Raw genomic sequence first — 16,819 nt, forward strand, 5'->3', positions numbered from 1 at the left:
CAATCACTTTCCACCATGTATGACTTTCTTTCCATGACTGAGTTGCACTGTGCTCTCAGGGTCAGCCTCTGGCTACCTACAGCTGGAGGCTGGGTCCCTTTTGTCAGGTTTGGGGCCACTAGGTCCCATGTTTGGCTGTGCCCAACAGAGTTCATCTGGGGGAGGTTCCTACCTAAGGGGAAGGGAGATCCCTCAGAAGTTTTTAGAATTTTCACCTGGCTAGGGCTGCTAGCCTTAGTGCCCCTAATCTGCTGATAGGGGGGTTCCTGGGGACAGGGGGCCCTTTGAGGTCCCCTGGCCTCCCTGACCTCTACAGCCCTGGACTGACTGAGGCAGGGTAGAGAGGGGCAGGTTAACTGCTCCAGACTGGGTCCCACCTTGGAAGGGTCCACTGACATCAGAGGCTCTGCCAGACTAGGCCTGACTACCTCTGGGGCAGTTCCTTCCCAATGGGTAGGGTCAGTTCCATGAGGAAGCTGACCCTCACCTAATGTCTGGTGGGAGGGAGACTTTTCTTCCTCCCCAATACTCTCTGTCTGAGTGGAGTGATCCATAGTTTCAGGCTTCATAACACAAAAATCTGTTTGAGTTTGGGCTGTGACCATCACAGCCCTACCAACCTTTTCAGGAAGGCCTACCATTTTGGAATGGATTTCTTTTTCTGTCTCAGCCCAGGCTGAGATCTCTAGATCATTTTCCAGTAGACAATCTACAGGCAAGTTTGTAGACACTGCCACTCTCTTTGGGCCAGTGACACCTCCCCAGCTGAGATTTACTACTGCCATGGGATGATCTTTCTGCACTCCATCAATATTGATCACCTGGTATGTGAACCCAGGTAAAAGTTGTCCTGAGGAGACTAGTCTCTCAGTCACCATAGTGATGCTAGCCCCTGTGTCTCTACAGGCTTCAACTTTCTGACCATTGATGAGGGGCTCCTGTCTGTACTTGCCCAAGGTATTGGGACAAGCAGTGAAGTTGGCAAACCCCATACCATTCTCACAGACTTGAGTTTCTGTAGTAGGGGATCTGGTTAGGCCAGAGTCCACCTGAGGTCCCCAAGTATACCCAGCCACAGTTTTGGGGGTACTCCCACCACCTGGGGGATTACTACCAGTAGTAACAGGCGGTCTTGGAGTATTACTTGGAGGACTATTTTCCTTATTGTTGGCTTTTGGGCAACTGCTGTCAGTTTTCCAATGGCCAGGTTGCTTACATACATGGCAATAAGGTTTCTTGATATTAGAGGAAGGAGTTTGGGACCCACCCCTCTCAGAGGAGTTTTGGGGCCCTGTAGTGGATTTGTCCTTAGATTTATCCCCACCTTTCTCTTGAGGCTTGGTATAATCTTTCTTCTGGTCACCGCCCTGATTCGTAGGCCTAATCCTGGTTCTGACCCATTTGTCCACCTTCTTACCCAATTCTTGGGGAGAGGTCAGATCAGAGTCCACCAGGTGCTGGTGTCGAAGCTGGTTTTGACAATTATTAAGGATCTGCTCCCTCATAATCAAACTATACAATCCTGTATAGTCATGTACTTTGCTGCCCAATAACCAGCCCTCCAGAGCCTTAGTAGCACTGTCTACAAAATCAGTCCAGTCCTGAGTCTGTGTCTTATGGGTATCCCTGAACAGCAGCCTATACTGCTCAGTGGTTAAGCCAAACCCATCTACTAGAGCATTCTTCAGGACAGTGTAGTTGTCAGCATCCTCATCACTAACTGTGAGGAGCTTATATCTGCCTTTATCTGAAAAGGGGAGCCTTAGTATAGCTGCCCACTGACTCTGGGGTACTTGTTGTTCTTTACAGGCCCTCTCCAAAGCAGTTATCCACTTGTGGATGTCATCCGCACTTTGGCAGGGAGGGACAATGTTACTTAGGTTTCTATGGTATTTTGACCTTTCCCTATCTCTAGGGATGTTGCTGCCACCAGTGGACTCTAGTCCACACAATGTTCTCTCTCTCTCAAGAGCCAGGGTCTCTTTGGCAAGGGCCATTTCTTGCCTCTTGATTCTAAGATTGGTTTCCCTCATCCTAGCCTTGTGGTCTCTTCTCTCAGGGGAACTCATTCTCCTGAGAGCTGAGGCACTGGACCCTATTGAGTCACCAGAGTGGTGAGATTCCCTGGAAAAGGATCTCCTCCTTCTGTGCTCAGAGTTAAGCCTGCTTGGGGGCCTGGATGGGGCTCTGCCCCCTCCAGACCCATGTAGGCTTAGGTTGATCTGGTTAAGTTCTCCTACTTGGACCTGATCAGCATCCACTTTATCATCATCATCCCTTAGATTGCCATCATGGGAATCTTCTGTTGAGGGATGACCCTCCTCTATACTGCCTGATGGACTCTGGTTAGATGCTTTAGCTGCATCATACTTCTCTAGTATCTCTATCAGGTGCTTAAGAGTAGGGTTTGAAACTTGTTTCAACTTTCTAGTTGTACATAAGCTTCTCAGCTTATGGAAGGTAAATGTGTCATATCTAGAAGTTGCCCTGGGAGGGTCAACTTCTGTGGGTGTAGGCAGACTAGGCTCTCCAACCAATGACATTTTCTAGTGAGGTGTGGTGTGTTCACCTACCTACACTAATTGTTATCTACTAAACATCTCTATGAGTTGTAGTCAGGGTGTGCTAGGCCCTTTGAACTACAACAACAAAGTTCAGTAGAACTTAAGTATTCTAAGACTTGATTTAAGTGTACCTCTAGGGACCTTAATGTGATCTTTCAAATGATATCTTAAGATTATATGGTAAAGCAACAGCAAGCTCTTATCCCAACCGCTGCACACCAATGTGAGAAGTTGGCCTGGTATATGATGTCCACTATTTTAGTGGGCACCCTGCACCAGTCCAAACGACCCTTATGGTGATGGTTGTAAAGTCAGCCTTATAGACCAGCTATCCTAGTGGTAGCATGGACAAAGCAGTCTTAGGCTAAAACTTCAGAGAGCATGTAAAGCCAGCTGTTTTACCAATTATAATCCCTTGATTACCAAATGAAAGGACACCACGCAAGGTATATATAATATATATATGTATTTATTACTAACACAACCCCTCTGAACTCTTTATGAGGTCAGATATCGAGATACAGTACAAGTTACTCAGTAAGCATACTTTAAGTTGCACAAATACAATTCTGCCCTAGGGGCCTCACGAACCATATACTAAGTAAGTGGTATAAGAACCACTTCAGGAATGGTGAATAGGCCTAGGGCTTAAGGAATCGCTGCGGCTACACTGAACAACCAAGGGATTGGGAGTAGGAGGCCCACGGGAGGAGTGTGCAGTGTCTAAACTCACAAGCGAGTTCCATAGAGTTATAATGGGAACGTAAAAGTTACAAAGTAGTAGATTTTGGACACTTCTGGATGGACTACGGTAAAACCCTTTTAAAATAGGACACTTGGATAGGTAACACCCACGGAGCACCGGAGTACTCGAGTTATCTCACCCAGGGAAGACGGGTGCATAGGTGTTCTTTCGTGTCGGGTTTCGTCACTGTTTCCTATGGAGAGCTGCAAGAAAGTGCTGCAGGCGACCAGAAGAAAAGTGTCCGGGTGGATCCAAGAACCTGAAAGCAGAGGAGACAGAGTCTGGGTCACTAGCCAGGGACCATGAAGGAACCAGGAAGGAACCAGGCGATGTCGAGATGCAAACAGGTGAAGAGGTGAAGCTTGTCTCTGAAGCAACGAGGACCAGGAGGTTTAGACGATGACTAGGCACTGGATTCGAGCTGCCCACAAAGGATCTTGCTGACTGCGGTGTCGGTATCTGGATTGGACCCAACAAGCCTTGGCAAACGCAATCCACGCAGGATGGGAAGATTGGCTTCAGGTCAGACCAGCAAGGTCTGGGGAGCTTCTCCTTCGCAGGGTAGCTGGAGCAAGCCCGGAGCAACCAGGCAAGTGGTGTAGTTTTAAAAGGAAGTCTTCGTAGGGCTCACTAGCCAATGGGCTAGCAACCGGGAAGACACGGCAAGCTGAAATGCAGGCGCAGTCCCCACGCGGCACTTGTGGAGTGTGGAGGGCTGAGCAGCTGGGCTGCTTGGGTCTGGGGCTTCTCAAAATCTAATGCACAACTTTGAGGGTACCGCAGAAGCTGCACGGTTAGAAAGAGCAGGTAGTCCAGGGTGTCCGGTCCCAAGTCTCTCATGTCCGCCACGGGTCTCAGCTTTGCTGTGGATGTGGATCAGAGTTGGAGAGGTCTGGAAGTCCAGTTCTTGAGTCACTGAGTATTCGGGTTCCGGCAGGAGCGTTGACAAAGCAAACTGGCAAGTTGCTGTTGGTGCCTGTTTGCACAGGGTGGTCACTCCTTGACCACAAGGAAGATGTCTTCAGTCTTCCAGTCAATATGGAACGTCGAAGGTCCAAGAGTTTTGTTTCAGAGTTTCTTTCCAGGATAATCCAATGTCTCTAGACACAGCTCTTATCTTTATACTAAGCTAAGGTGCTGGATTACCTGCTAGGTCCCTCCTATGGGTGGAACCTGGGAAGCCTTTGTCCAGTTTTGCACCAGAGCTGGGGCTGGAGTGCAAGAGCAACAGGTTTGAACCGGGCTATGCATGGAGCACCTTGTGTGCCCCAGGCAGTGTCTGGAAAAGTATCTTTCCATTGAACCCACCCTGCCCCAATACCCAAAGGCTGTCTGGAGAGGTGCTAGCACCTCCCTCGACAGGAAATCAATTGTCCAGGCCTCCCTTGCCGGAGTTTCGTCCAGCTGCAGGAGGTCAGACTCGTGTCTGTGGCAGCAGCATCCATTTTGTGATGCTGAAGCTCTGTTTAACTTTAACCGGGTAAAGCAGTAACTACATGTCATTTCCCTCTAGAAGGGTGGAATGCTACCTCCACCACCAGAACTGGCAGGGGGTAGTATTCCAAAGTGTTTGATACCTTACACGACATGTTTTGATAAGGATTGAAATGCACTTAAGAGTATATGGTATGGCTATATCATAGAACATCTATAAGGACATGGTTCTGAAGTCTGCAGAAGGGCTCAGCTCATGCTAGAGCACCCTCTCACATAAAACCAAGCACTCTGCCTTCAGGATTATCAAGGCCTGCCATAGGAGTGACTTATAGGTATATATGTGTCTATATATAAGGTTAGATATAGGTATATTATATCTAAGCAAGGGGTGATTACACCACCTTGTCCAAGCTGAGTGATCAGCCTGTGGTGTCAGTTTGGATGGCCAGCCAGGGGTGCATAATACATGCTGCAGCCCCTGGTAGGCCTTGGATGCACCTATGCCCTGGGTACCTATGGTACACTATACAGGGGCTCACAAAGGTGACCCAATACACAATCAAGTATGTACCTAAAGTGCATGGAGTCCGTTTTACAGAGAGAGCAGATAGCCTGGGGCCCTAAATAGCAGGATCCCAGGTCAACTAAGTCAAAAAAACAGCTAAACACTAGGCAAAAAGTTGGGGTAACCATATAGTCAGATATCCACCTTCCTGCAATGGCCTTGAATTGTATTCTTGCTACAATAGCAAGCATTTTGTGTTGGGGCCTTGCAGGGATGTATCAAACTCATTTTTATAACAAATTAATTTAATATACTTACATATATGTTTACAACAGAAGTGACAGGGAGTGTGCAGAGAGAATGACCAGGATGTCTTTTTGGAGGGCGAGTTCCTGGTACGCAATGTTCTCATGAGGGGACCAACTACAGTGACACATTGAAAGTGTTCACAGCAACAAAAAACTTGGGTATACTTTTAGGAACGTTGTATATAGTTCTTATGCGTAGATATAGACTTTTTCTGTCACTGGCAGGCGATTCTTTCACTGTCTCATGGCGGTGCCTATGAAATAGGCACTGCAATGGGAATGTCAAAGACAGTACCTACATTGCATGGACTGGTATGGTGCATGCCGTGCAGGCACTGGGGTGCAAGCACAAATGGGGGTCAAAAATGGTACCTCCCTGCATGCACCTCATTGTTCTGAGTCACAAGGGGGCCCTGTAGGGCCCGCTTTGTTTCCTACCCGCCACAGTTTTCATGGAGTAGGAACCGCCATGAAAACCATGGCGGAGAGGAAACTCGCAATATGCAGGCCTCAAGATCATCGCACAGCCACCAGGGATCTCTTATCCCTGGTGGTTGTCATGGTACAATGGCGGTCCAACCACCCATGTTTTAATAGGGCATTCAAACTGCCGATGCAGCGTTGGCTGGACTGCCACCACCGTGCCCCAGTGAGTCTGGCGGTCCTCAGACCGCCCAGACTCATAATCAGGCTCATAGTCTTACAGCCAGGACTTTAAATGGGATGAAATAACTGGGGCGAGGGTCTCTCAAAGGGGCGTGGTCTATGTAATTAAGGGTCTGGCATAAAGCACCTGAGCTAAAAACCTGTAATTAGCATAGTGTACCGCCTGACTGGTATTTTGCTATTCCTGTCATTGTATCCAGACATATAATACTGTGAGTAACATTATACCTACAACAACCAAGGACTATTGGCTTTTTCAGTAATTATTATTATTATTATTCAAAATGTTTCAGTTCTGAAATCAGACTACAACGAGTCTCTTCGAAGTTACATCTAAGGCAGTGATAAGTGGTGCTGCAGTTGAGGTAAGTTATTTTTTCACCCTGAAGATGAGGACAAGAAATGGAGAGTCTGATAGTGACCCGTCTGAGCAATTGCTTTTTAGGTCTCGCCTGTCGATGCGCATGCGCATCGAGCAAGCGAGACTATTGCGACTTATCCACTCTTTATCTACACTGCAAGGAGTCGTGGCGATTCCTTGCAGTGCCCGTGACTTTTAAGGTCAATGCGCATGCGCATTGAGCTTATGCGCATGCGCATTGACCTTAAAAGCGCGTGCGCGTGCACGTCCGTCTTTGTTTACCCCTCCGCCCCCTCCCGCCGTGTCGCATTTCTCCTCCCCCTCCCCTCTCTTCCTTCCGTCTTCCTGCCGTGTCGCACCTCTCCCCTCTCCGCCCCCTCCCCTGCCCGCCCCCTCCCGCCGTGTCGCATTTCTCCTCCCCCTCCCCTCTCTTCCTTCCGTCTTCCTGCCGTGTCGCACCTCTCCCCTCTCCGCCCCCTCCCCTGCCCGCCCCCTCCCCTGCCCGCCGTGTTACGGTGAAAAGCTTGTTGTTTTACAGATGCTATGATGCTCATTCCACATTCTTTCTTGGCCCAGACGGCTTGATCTGCTACCACAAAGTGGACAAGGTGAGGCAGGGCATGCTTTAGACTATAAATAGATTGTTGTGCGAGAGTCTCTGTTCTCTAAAATTGGCAGGAGGAAAAATCAGAAAGTGAATCTCATTTATCCACAACTTGCTCTCCAGCTCTGTGCCTCTTCCCTTCCGTGGGCTCCATCTCTAAGCTTTGACTTTAGAAGGAATGACAGGGTGCAGAAAAGAGACTGTACTTTACATCTTCCTGTCCCTTCCCTACTTTTCCGAGGCCCTCCACACCATTCCCTCCCCATCTGTGCGCGCCCCTCTCTCCCTGGGGTTCCACCTCCAAGACTTGCCCCCGCAGAGAAGAGAGTGATGAGGAATTAAGACTGAGCATTACCGCTCCCTGCCTTTCCCGCACTACACCGGGCCCTCCCCGCCCCCTCACAACTATGCCCTCTTCCCCCTCCCACCGGCTTTACCCCCAGGACTTGTCGCTGCATGGAGTGGTGTAGTACAAAAAGCAGACTAAACGTTCTAGCTCTCTTCACCAGGCCCTACCGTTCTCCTATCCCTCAGCTCTTTCCTCCCTTCATTGGGGCTGCACCTCCAAGACAAGTCCCTCAGAGAAGGAAAAGAGTGTATGTAATACTGTTCCGTGCACCCGTTGGCGACCACCCCCCACCACTGCCTTCCCTCCGAGGGGCTCCACCTCCGAGCCGCGTCTCTGCAAGGAAATATTTAGTGCAGGAGCAAACCGAGCATTACAGCTTCCCACCCTCCCCCATCCTTTCAGTAGACCCGCTCCGTGATACAGCGGCAGCTATATTTCAATCTGTCCATCAATTATGGATGGTAACAAATAAGAGGCAATTTAGTGTGCTCTAGTTGCAATGGCAGCAATAGCCCGCTCCAGGCTGTGTCTGGCCAGGAGAGCCGTGCTTTGTTGGAGTGTAACGCGGCAAAACATTTTTTTGTCTCACCGCTGGAGAAACTGGAGCTGGGTTTGCATTGATTAGAATGGGTTGGCAGGCGCTTTATAATTAATACACACTGACTGCAAGCGAAAGGTCACCCAGGTACTTCGCGGAGGGTATTACTGCAGCCAGAAGGGGCCCTTTCAGGCTCGGTGAAGTTGCGGCTTGTCTTGTCTCGTTACCATGTAAAGCTGGTAACTAGATGGGTATATTTCTGGAATCATTAGTGGCGCAAGCAGCCTCGCCTTCCCAAGACGTGCCCTTCAGGTGAGCTTTCTCAGATTAAAATGAACTAGTTCTTGGTTTAAAAAAACATTGCTCCTCTCGAAAAGCACAGAAACATTCACACACTGTTGAGACTAATATTGACTATATCAATAAGTACCATTTCGTGTTATTGTATCTAAATGCATTTTATGTGACCGTCTTAAACTCTGGTATTGAACTGCCCCGCTGGCACTTACAATACAGGAACTTCATAAGGGGAGATGTTCATCTGAGGACAGCGAAGAGCGTCCTGGTAACTCAGGGTGGTTTTTCTGTTTTCCTGTTCGATATATCCTGTCATAGCACGCTTTTTTGTAACTCATTTACAGATCTTAATGTTGGGACCTTGATAGATCCCGCCTGTTGGGTACTAGCTGCTAAAATCCTTTTTGATTTGTAGGTAGGTTTTTTATAGAGCATATGTAATTATGCGGTGGTTGTGCATGGTTTCTCATAGGTGATTTGTTGCCAGTCTTTCTCGTGTGGCTCACAGGGCTCTCAGTATGAGGCCGTGCTGCCCCCCCTGTGCTGGGGAGAACAGACGCCCCTTTCTTTCTCTCTAAACACAACCTTCGTGGTGATTTACCGTTAATTCCGTACATGGCATTTGCGTGCGAGCGGGGCTGAGTTTAATTGCCATGGGTGTTAGGTTTGGTGCAATTTATCACATAAACATTTGCTCCAGTTTTCCGAATTGAAACCGCAGCCCAGCTTGGCTGCTCCAGTAGCAGAACACAAAACTTCCCGAGCCCCGTTCAGCTGCAGGCCGCATCAGAGTCCAGGCATTGGCTTTGTAAGCGGTGTAGATGAAACCTGGCAGAAAACTGCAGCCCCGGGCATCAGAACCTGTTATGTGTCAGGAAGTGCACCCTTTGTCTGCATGTGTGGCTGTGTACCTCGCCCCTCCCCTTTTTGCGTCCCCGGCTGCCCGCTGGCGATGGAAATGCCCTCACTCACTCATCCTCACTCACCCTCAACCCCTCACCCACCCTCACCCTCAAACCCTCACCCTCACTCACTCACTCACCCTCAACCCCTCACCCTCAACCCCTCACTCACCCTCACCCACCCTCAACCCCTCACTCACCCTCACTCACCCTCACTCACCCTCAACCCCTCACCCTCACTCACCCTCACTCACCCTCCCTCAACCCCTCACCCTCAACCCCTCACCCTCAAACCCTCACCCTCAAACCCTCACCCTCAACCCCTCACTCACCCTCACTCTCACTCATCCTCACTCACCCTCAACCCCTCACCCACCCTTACCCTCACTCACCCTCAACCCCTCACCCTCACTCACTCACCCTCAACCCCTCACTCACCCTCACTCTCACTCAGCCTCAACTACTCCCCCTCACTCACCCAAAACCCCTCACCCTCACTCACCCTCACTCACCCTCACTCACCCTCAACACCTCACTCACCCTCACTCGCCCTCACCCTCACTCACCCTCACTCACCCTCACCCTCAACACCTCACTCACCCTCACTCGCCCTCACCCTCACCCTCACTCGCCCTCACTCGCCCTCACCCTCACTCACCCTCACTCACCCTCAACACCTCAACCTCACCCTCACTCACCCTCACTCACCCTCACTCACCCTCAACCCCTCACCCTCACTCACCCTCACTCACACTCAACCCCTCACTCACCCTCACCCTCACTCACCCTCACTCACCCTCACCCTCACTCACCCTCACTCACCCTCCCTCACCCTCACTCACCCTCAACCCCTCACTCACCCTCACTCTCACTCATCCTCACTCACCCTCAACCCCTCACCCTCACTCACCCTCAACCCCTCACCCTAACTCACCCTCACTCACCCTCAACCCCTCACTCACCCTCTCACCCTCAACCCCTCAACATCAACCCCTCACCCTCACTCACCCTCACTCACCCTCACCCTCACTCACCCTCACTCACCCTCACCCTCACTCACCCTCACCCACCCTCACCCTCACCCTCACTCACCCTCACTCACCCTCACCCTCACTCACCCTCACCCTCACTCACTCTCACCCTCACTCACCCTCACTCTCACTCACCCTCACTCACCCTCACTCACCCTCGCTCTCACTCACCCTCAACCCCTCACCCTCGCTCACCCTCAACCCCTCACTCACCCTCACTCACCCTCACCCACCCTCACTCACCCTCAACCCCTCACCCTCACACAGTGCAATAGGTCTCGGAGCATTTGAGTTAGAGCTTTTAGAAATGTTTATGGCTTTTTTTTTTAATTCTTTAGCATTGGCTACAGGAAACAAAAATGCTAAAGACTTACACAAAAACCCATAAACAATTCTAAAAGCACTAACTCTAATGCTGCGAGACCTATTGCATTTCCAATGCTTGTTAGAACTGTTGGCGCTGAGCACTGGCAGGAACCGTTCCACTTAAAGCCCTGCTTACAGCTCCTTTTGCTAGTCATAAATTATTTTGCTTGCCATGCAACCCTGCTTCACATTACTTTTTCTTGTTTTCACATAGAACAGGAAACCGTGCAGGGTTGTCCGGTCAATATGATGCGATTAAAATAAATAATAACCTTGTGTTTGCAGCAAGATGTCTGAAGGAAATGGGCCATGTTCTTTGTTCTCCACCCAACTCAAAAATAGCAAAAAATAATATGACTTTCAACTAGAAAGTGCTGGGTGTTTTGCAATTAACCTATTGATATGGTTCAGTGCAACTGTTTTCCTACTTTTCACGTGCACTTACTGTGGCGATGAAGCATGCAAGGAGCGGTTAATATGTTGCGCTCTCCTCCGTTCAAGGTTCCATTAAAACAAGACAGAACTGGATTGGGAAGCAGGCCTCTCAAGGCCATTGGTCAATCACGGTCTCCGCAAGGCACACCTGGCTTGGCATGTTATCGAGTAGTGTATGAATAAGAAGTAGGCCTGCTGTCTGCTAGAAGTGGTGTAATCACAAAAGAAAGGTTTGAAAGCAGTGTACGGAGAGGGTTTGTCCCACCCCTTTGTTTTTACAGCATCTTATTTGGACATCTTTGTATTAGCCCACTTATGAAGTATTTCCATTGCCCATAACTGATAGGTTGCTAATGCAGGCATATGTTAAATACAGAAGTAAGAGCCTTTGTGTTGCATAAATCTGTGAAAGATACAGTAGGAGGGGATTTTAATTGTTAACGCTCTAACAAATACTAAAGTTTAATCTTATATTGAGAATTTTCTGGCACTTTCAAAAGGCAGAGGGTTTTTTTAGAAGCAAAGGGTTTTAAATCATCATCATTCTGGGAAATGCAATAGGAAGAAGTTTTACATTGTGAACTCCCCGATTAAATGCAATAGGAAACGGTTTCACATGGTAAACTCGATGACAAACACCATAGCAGGGGCTTTATATTGTGTAACACTGAGGCCCCGACTATCAGTTGGCAGGAGGAGGATGATAAGTTACTTACCATAGCTGGTAAATATGAACATCACAAGTTGTTCTATTTATTTGGTTTGGTAAGTGTTATATTTAGCCTGTCTCTTTTCTGTCCATGGGATTTCACTGTGACTCACATGATGTCACCACTAGAATGTTTGGTGACATCATGGAGTGTTGGGGGCTTTGCCTGGCCTCAACTGGCAGTTGGCGCCAGGCAGGCTGAGTGACAAGGAGGTCACTCCTGGTGGGGTTTTTCATCTTTCCATCTTGATGACTTGACCTGAAATCCAGCTTGAATAAAAGTAACCTAAAATTACACCTGGCTCAAGGACTTCTATTTATAACAGTAAGCACCTCCATTTCCATCTTTTCCTCCTGAAATTGGTGAATTACATGGAGAATAATGGGTAAGCATGGGCGGAAAATCCGTTACGCTCGCGGATTTTGCGGATTTTTGGGAAATTCGCAATCCGCGAGATTTGCGAATTTCCCGCAAAATCTGCAAATTCGCACGCAGCGGATTTCTTTTGCGGCGCGCGGCGTTGGTGATACAATTTTTGCGGCGCGCGGCGTTTATCATCGTTTGGCGAGTTGTTTTTCTCGATAGTTTGCGAGTGCTGCGCCATTTTGGATCTTGCTGTGTGATCCCGCGGGAATTGGCGAGCGCGATTACGTCATCGCGGCTTGCCAGCGATAGTTTGTCAACGCGAGTATGGCGAGATCACGTCTCGCGGTACTTCGCAATTGCGAGATTTGAGATGCGGCGAGCAGCAAGAATCTCGCACAAGCGAAAATATAAAATTTGCAATTCTGCACAAGAAATCCACCAGCAAGCAGCATAAACCTTCTTGAAATGATGATTTTTATCTGAATAACTCCTTAGGTTGACATTTGCCTGCACTTTTTTAGCGAGGAGTCCATTTTGGGGAGGGGGGGAGGGGGGTGGGAGGAAGGAAGTGCCCCACAGTCTTCAACTTCCTGTTCCTGTCCAGCAGGCTCCTCCCAGTGCTTTGTCCATCTCCTGGTCACTTTTCATTTGGATCTGGAGCTGGAAGGATTACTTTTTGTGGATGCTGCTGGATCTTTGGATTTGAGGCCTTTTTGACTTTCTTTGGATCACTGTTGGATTAGAAATTTTACAAGTAAGTTTGTTTGGGGCATTACAGTTGTTGCAACTAAAATTTTGGAATTTTCGATTTTTGGGCTGTTTTGGGGCCTTTTGCCCAGGGGTACTCAGTGGTGGGTGGACTGAGTCTTTCTGTGGGTTGTCTTGAACTTAAACATCATGGAGGGCATGTATGGATTGGGATTGTGCTGATTTTTCAGTGATTTTCGTTTTTTGGGGCTGTACTTGTGGCCTTTTCACCAGGGGTATTTGAGTCTAGCATGGGCCTAGTCTTTCTGTGGGCTGTCTTGAACTTAAACATCATGGAGGCCATGGATGGAATGGGATTGTGCTGATTTTTCAGTGATTTTCGTTTTTTGGGGCTGTACTTGTGGCCTTTTCACCAGGGGTATTTGAGTCTAGCATGGGTCTAGTCTTTCTGTGGGCTGTCTTGAACTTAAACGTCATGGAGGCCATGTATGGAATGGGATTGTGCTGATTTTGCAGTGTTTTTCGATTTTTGGGGGTGTTCATGGGGAGGGACAGGCCATGTGGCTGGTGGCCATTTTGAGTGCAGCTACAGGCACTGGCCATGTGCTGGCAGGCAAGTGGCCATTTTGAATGCAGGCTTTGTTGTTAGGCCTGCAACCATTTTGCCTACTTTTCAACCTTTATTTATGCCCAGGGGTAGTGAGTCTTGCATGGGCCTAGTCTTTCTGTGGGTTGTCTTGAATTTAAACATCATGGAGGGCATGGATGGATTGGGATTGTGCTGATTTTGCAGTGTTTTTCGATTTTTGGGGGTGTTCATGGGGAGGGACAGGCCATGTGGCTGGTGGTCATTTTGAGTGCAGCTACAGGCACTGGCCATGTGCTGGCAGGCAAGTGGCCATTTTGAATGCAGGCTTTGTTGTTAGGCCTGCAACCATTTTCCCTACTTTTCAACCTTTATTTATGCCCAGGGGTAGTGAGTCTTGCATGGGCCTAGTCTTTCTGTGGGTTGTCTTGAATTTAAACATCATGGAGGGCATGGATGGATTGGGATTGTGCTGATTTTTCAGTGATTTTCGTTTTTTGGGCCTGTACTTGTGGCCTTTTCACCAGGGGTATTTGAGTCTAGCATGGACCTAGTCTTTCTGTGGGTTGTCTTGAATTTAAACATCATGGAGGACATGGATGTATTGGGATTGTGCTGATTTTTCAGTGATTTTCGTTTTTTGGGCCTGTACTTGTGGCCTTTTCACCAGGGGTATTTGAGTCTAGCATGGGCCTAGTCTTTCTGTAGGTTGTCTTGAATTTAGACATCATGGAGGGCATGGATGGATTGGGATTGTGCTGATTTTTCAGTGATTTTCGTTTTTTGGGGCTGTACTTGTGGCCTTTTCACCAGGGGTATTTGAGTCTAGCATGGGCCTAGTCTTTCTGTGGGCTGTCTTGAACTTAAACATCATGGAGGACATGGATAGAATGGGATTGTGCTGATTTTGCAGTGTTTTTCGATTTTTGGGGGTGTTCATGGGGAGGGACAGGCCATGTGGCTGGTGGCCATTTTGAGTGCAGCTACAGGCACTGGCCATGTGCTGGCAGGCAAGTGGCCATTTTGAATGCAGGCTTTGTTGTTAGGCCTGCAACCATTTTGCCTACTTTTCAACCTTTATTTATGCCCAGGGGTAGTGAGTCTTGCATGGGCCTAGTCTTTCTGTGGGTTGTCTTGAATTTAAACATCATGGAGGGCATGGATGGGTTGGGATTGTGCTGATTTTGCAGTGTTTTTCGATTTTTGGGGGTGTTCATGGGGAGGGACAGGCCATGTGGCTGGTGGCCATTTTGAGTGCAGCTACAGGCACTGGCCATGTGCTGGCAGGCAAGTGGCCATTTTGAATGCAGGCTTTGTTGTTAGGCCTGCAACCATTTTGCCTACTTTTCAACCTTTATTTATGCCCAGGGGTAGTGAGTCTTGCATGGGCCTAGTCTTTCTGTGGGTTGTCTTGAATTTAAACATCATGGAGGGCATGGATGGGTTGGGATTGTGCTGATTTTTCAGTGATTTTCGTTTTTTGGGCCTGTACTTGTGGCCTTTTCACCAGGGGTATTTGAGTCTAGCATGGGCCTAGTCTTTCTGTGGGTTGTCTTGAATTTAAATATCATGGAGGGCATGGATGGATTGGGATTGTGCTGATTTTTCAGTGATTTCCGTTTTTTGGGCCTGTACTTGTGGCCTTTTCACCAGGGGTATTTGAGTCTAGCATGGGCCTAGTCTTTCTGTAGGTTGTCTTGAATTTAAACATCATGGAGGGCATGGATGGATTGGGATTGTGCTGATTTTTCTGTGATTTTCGTTTTTTGGAGCTGTACTTGTGGCCTTTTCACCAGGGGTATTTGAGTCTAGCATGGGCCTAGTCTTTCTGTGGGCTGTCTTGAACTTAAACATCATGGAGGCCATGGATGGAATGGGATTGTGCTGATTTTGCAGTGTTTTTCGATTTTTGGGGGTGTTCATGGGGAGGGATAGGCCATGTGGCTGGTGGCCATTTTGAGTGCAGCTACAGGCACTGGCCATGTGCTGGCAGGCAAGTGGCCATTTTGAATGCAGGCTTTGTTGTTAGGCCTGCAACCATTTTGCCTACTTTTCAGTTTTCAACCTTTATTTATGCCCAGGGGTAGTGAGTCTTGCATGGGCCTAGTCTTTCTGTGGGTTTTCTTGAATTTAAACATCATGGAGGGCATGGATGGGTTGGGATTTTGCTGATTTTGCAGTGTTTTTCGAGTTTTTGGGGGTGTTCATGGGGAGGGACAGGCCATGTGGCTGGTGGCCATTTTGAGTGCAGCTACAGGCACTGGCCATGTGCTGGCAGGCAAGTGGCCATTTTGAATGCAGGCTTTGTTGTTAGGCCTGCAACCATTTTGCCTACTTTTCAACCTTTATTTATGCCCAGGGGTAGTGAGTCTTGCATGGGCCTAGTCTTTCTGTGGGTTGTCTTGAATTTAAACATCATGGAGGGCATGGATGGATTGGGATTGTGCTGATTTTTCAGTGATTTTCGTTTTTTGGGCCTGTACTTGTGGCCTTTTCACCAGGGGTATTTGAGTCTAGCATGGGCCTAGTCTTTCTGTGGGCTGTCTTGAACTTAAACATCATGGAGGGCATGGATGGATTGGGATTGTGCTGATTTTGCAGTGTTTTTCGATTTTTTTGTGCTGTATAACTGAACTGATGTTCCTCTGTCTTCCATTGTTTTTAGGTGCACAAGACTCAAGAGAACCACCAGTGCCAGAAAGAAGTCCTGCAGCGGTGTGTGTGTGTGCAGCATAACGTCACGCGACGTCACGTCTGGCCTCAGACAACTCTACAATTCGTGCAACTGCGGCCTGCTGTCTGACCTGCTCTGAAGAAGATGGCCCCAAAAAAAGGTCTCCGTAGCTCCTCTAGCAAGAAAGTTGCTAGTAAGGAGCAGAAGAAGCAAGTTACCAAGGAGGCTGGTGTGCCACCCGCCACGTTTTTTGGGAGCAAAAAAAAAAGTCCGCCTGCAGCAGCAGGATCTGCTGGGGACCAAGCTGGGAGCAGCACCCCTGCTCCATTGGGTTCAGTGCCTCCACCACCACGCCAACTTAAGTCAAAGCCCTTGAGTGCTTCAGAGGCAGTCAGTGTACTTCTCCAATCACCATCGACCAGTGATGTTGGCTCATCGCAAGAAAGTAGCAACAATGTCCCTGAATCAACACAGGTTGTTGTAACTCATCTGACAAGTGTTGAACAACCACAGCCGCAACAACAACACCATGTGCAAGTACACGCCCAAGTACATGTGGAAGGAGAGGCAGCAAAAGGAGATGCGCAAGCAAAGGTGAATGGAGGTTCACAAGTGCCCACAATAGTTGTTCCTCCCGAAGTAGGGGCACATCAGGAAATCGACAATG

The sequence above is a fragment of the Lissotriton vulgaris genome, chromosome 4_1, assembly GCF_964263255.1.
Source record: "Lissotriton vulgaris chromosome 4_1, aLisVul1.2, whole genome shotgun sequence".
In the NCBI taxonomy this organism is placed as follows: domain Eukaryota; kingdom Metazoa; phylum Chordata; class Amphibia; order Caudata; family Salamandridae; genus Lissotriton; species Lissotriton vulgaris.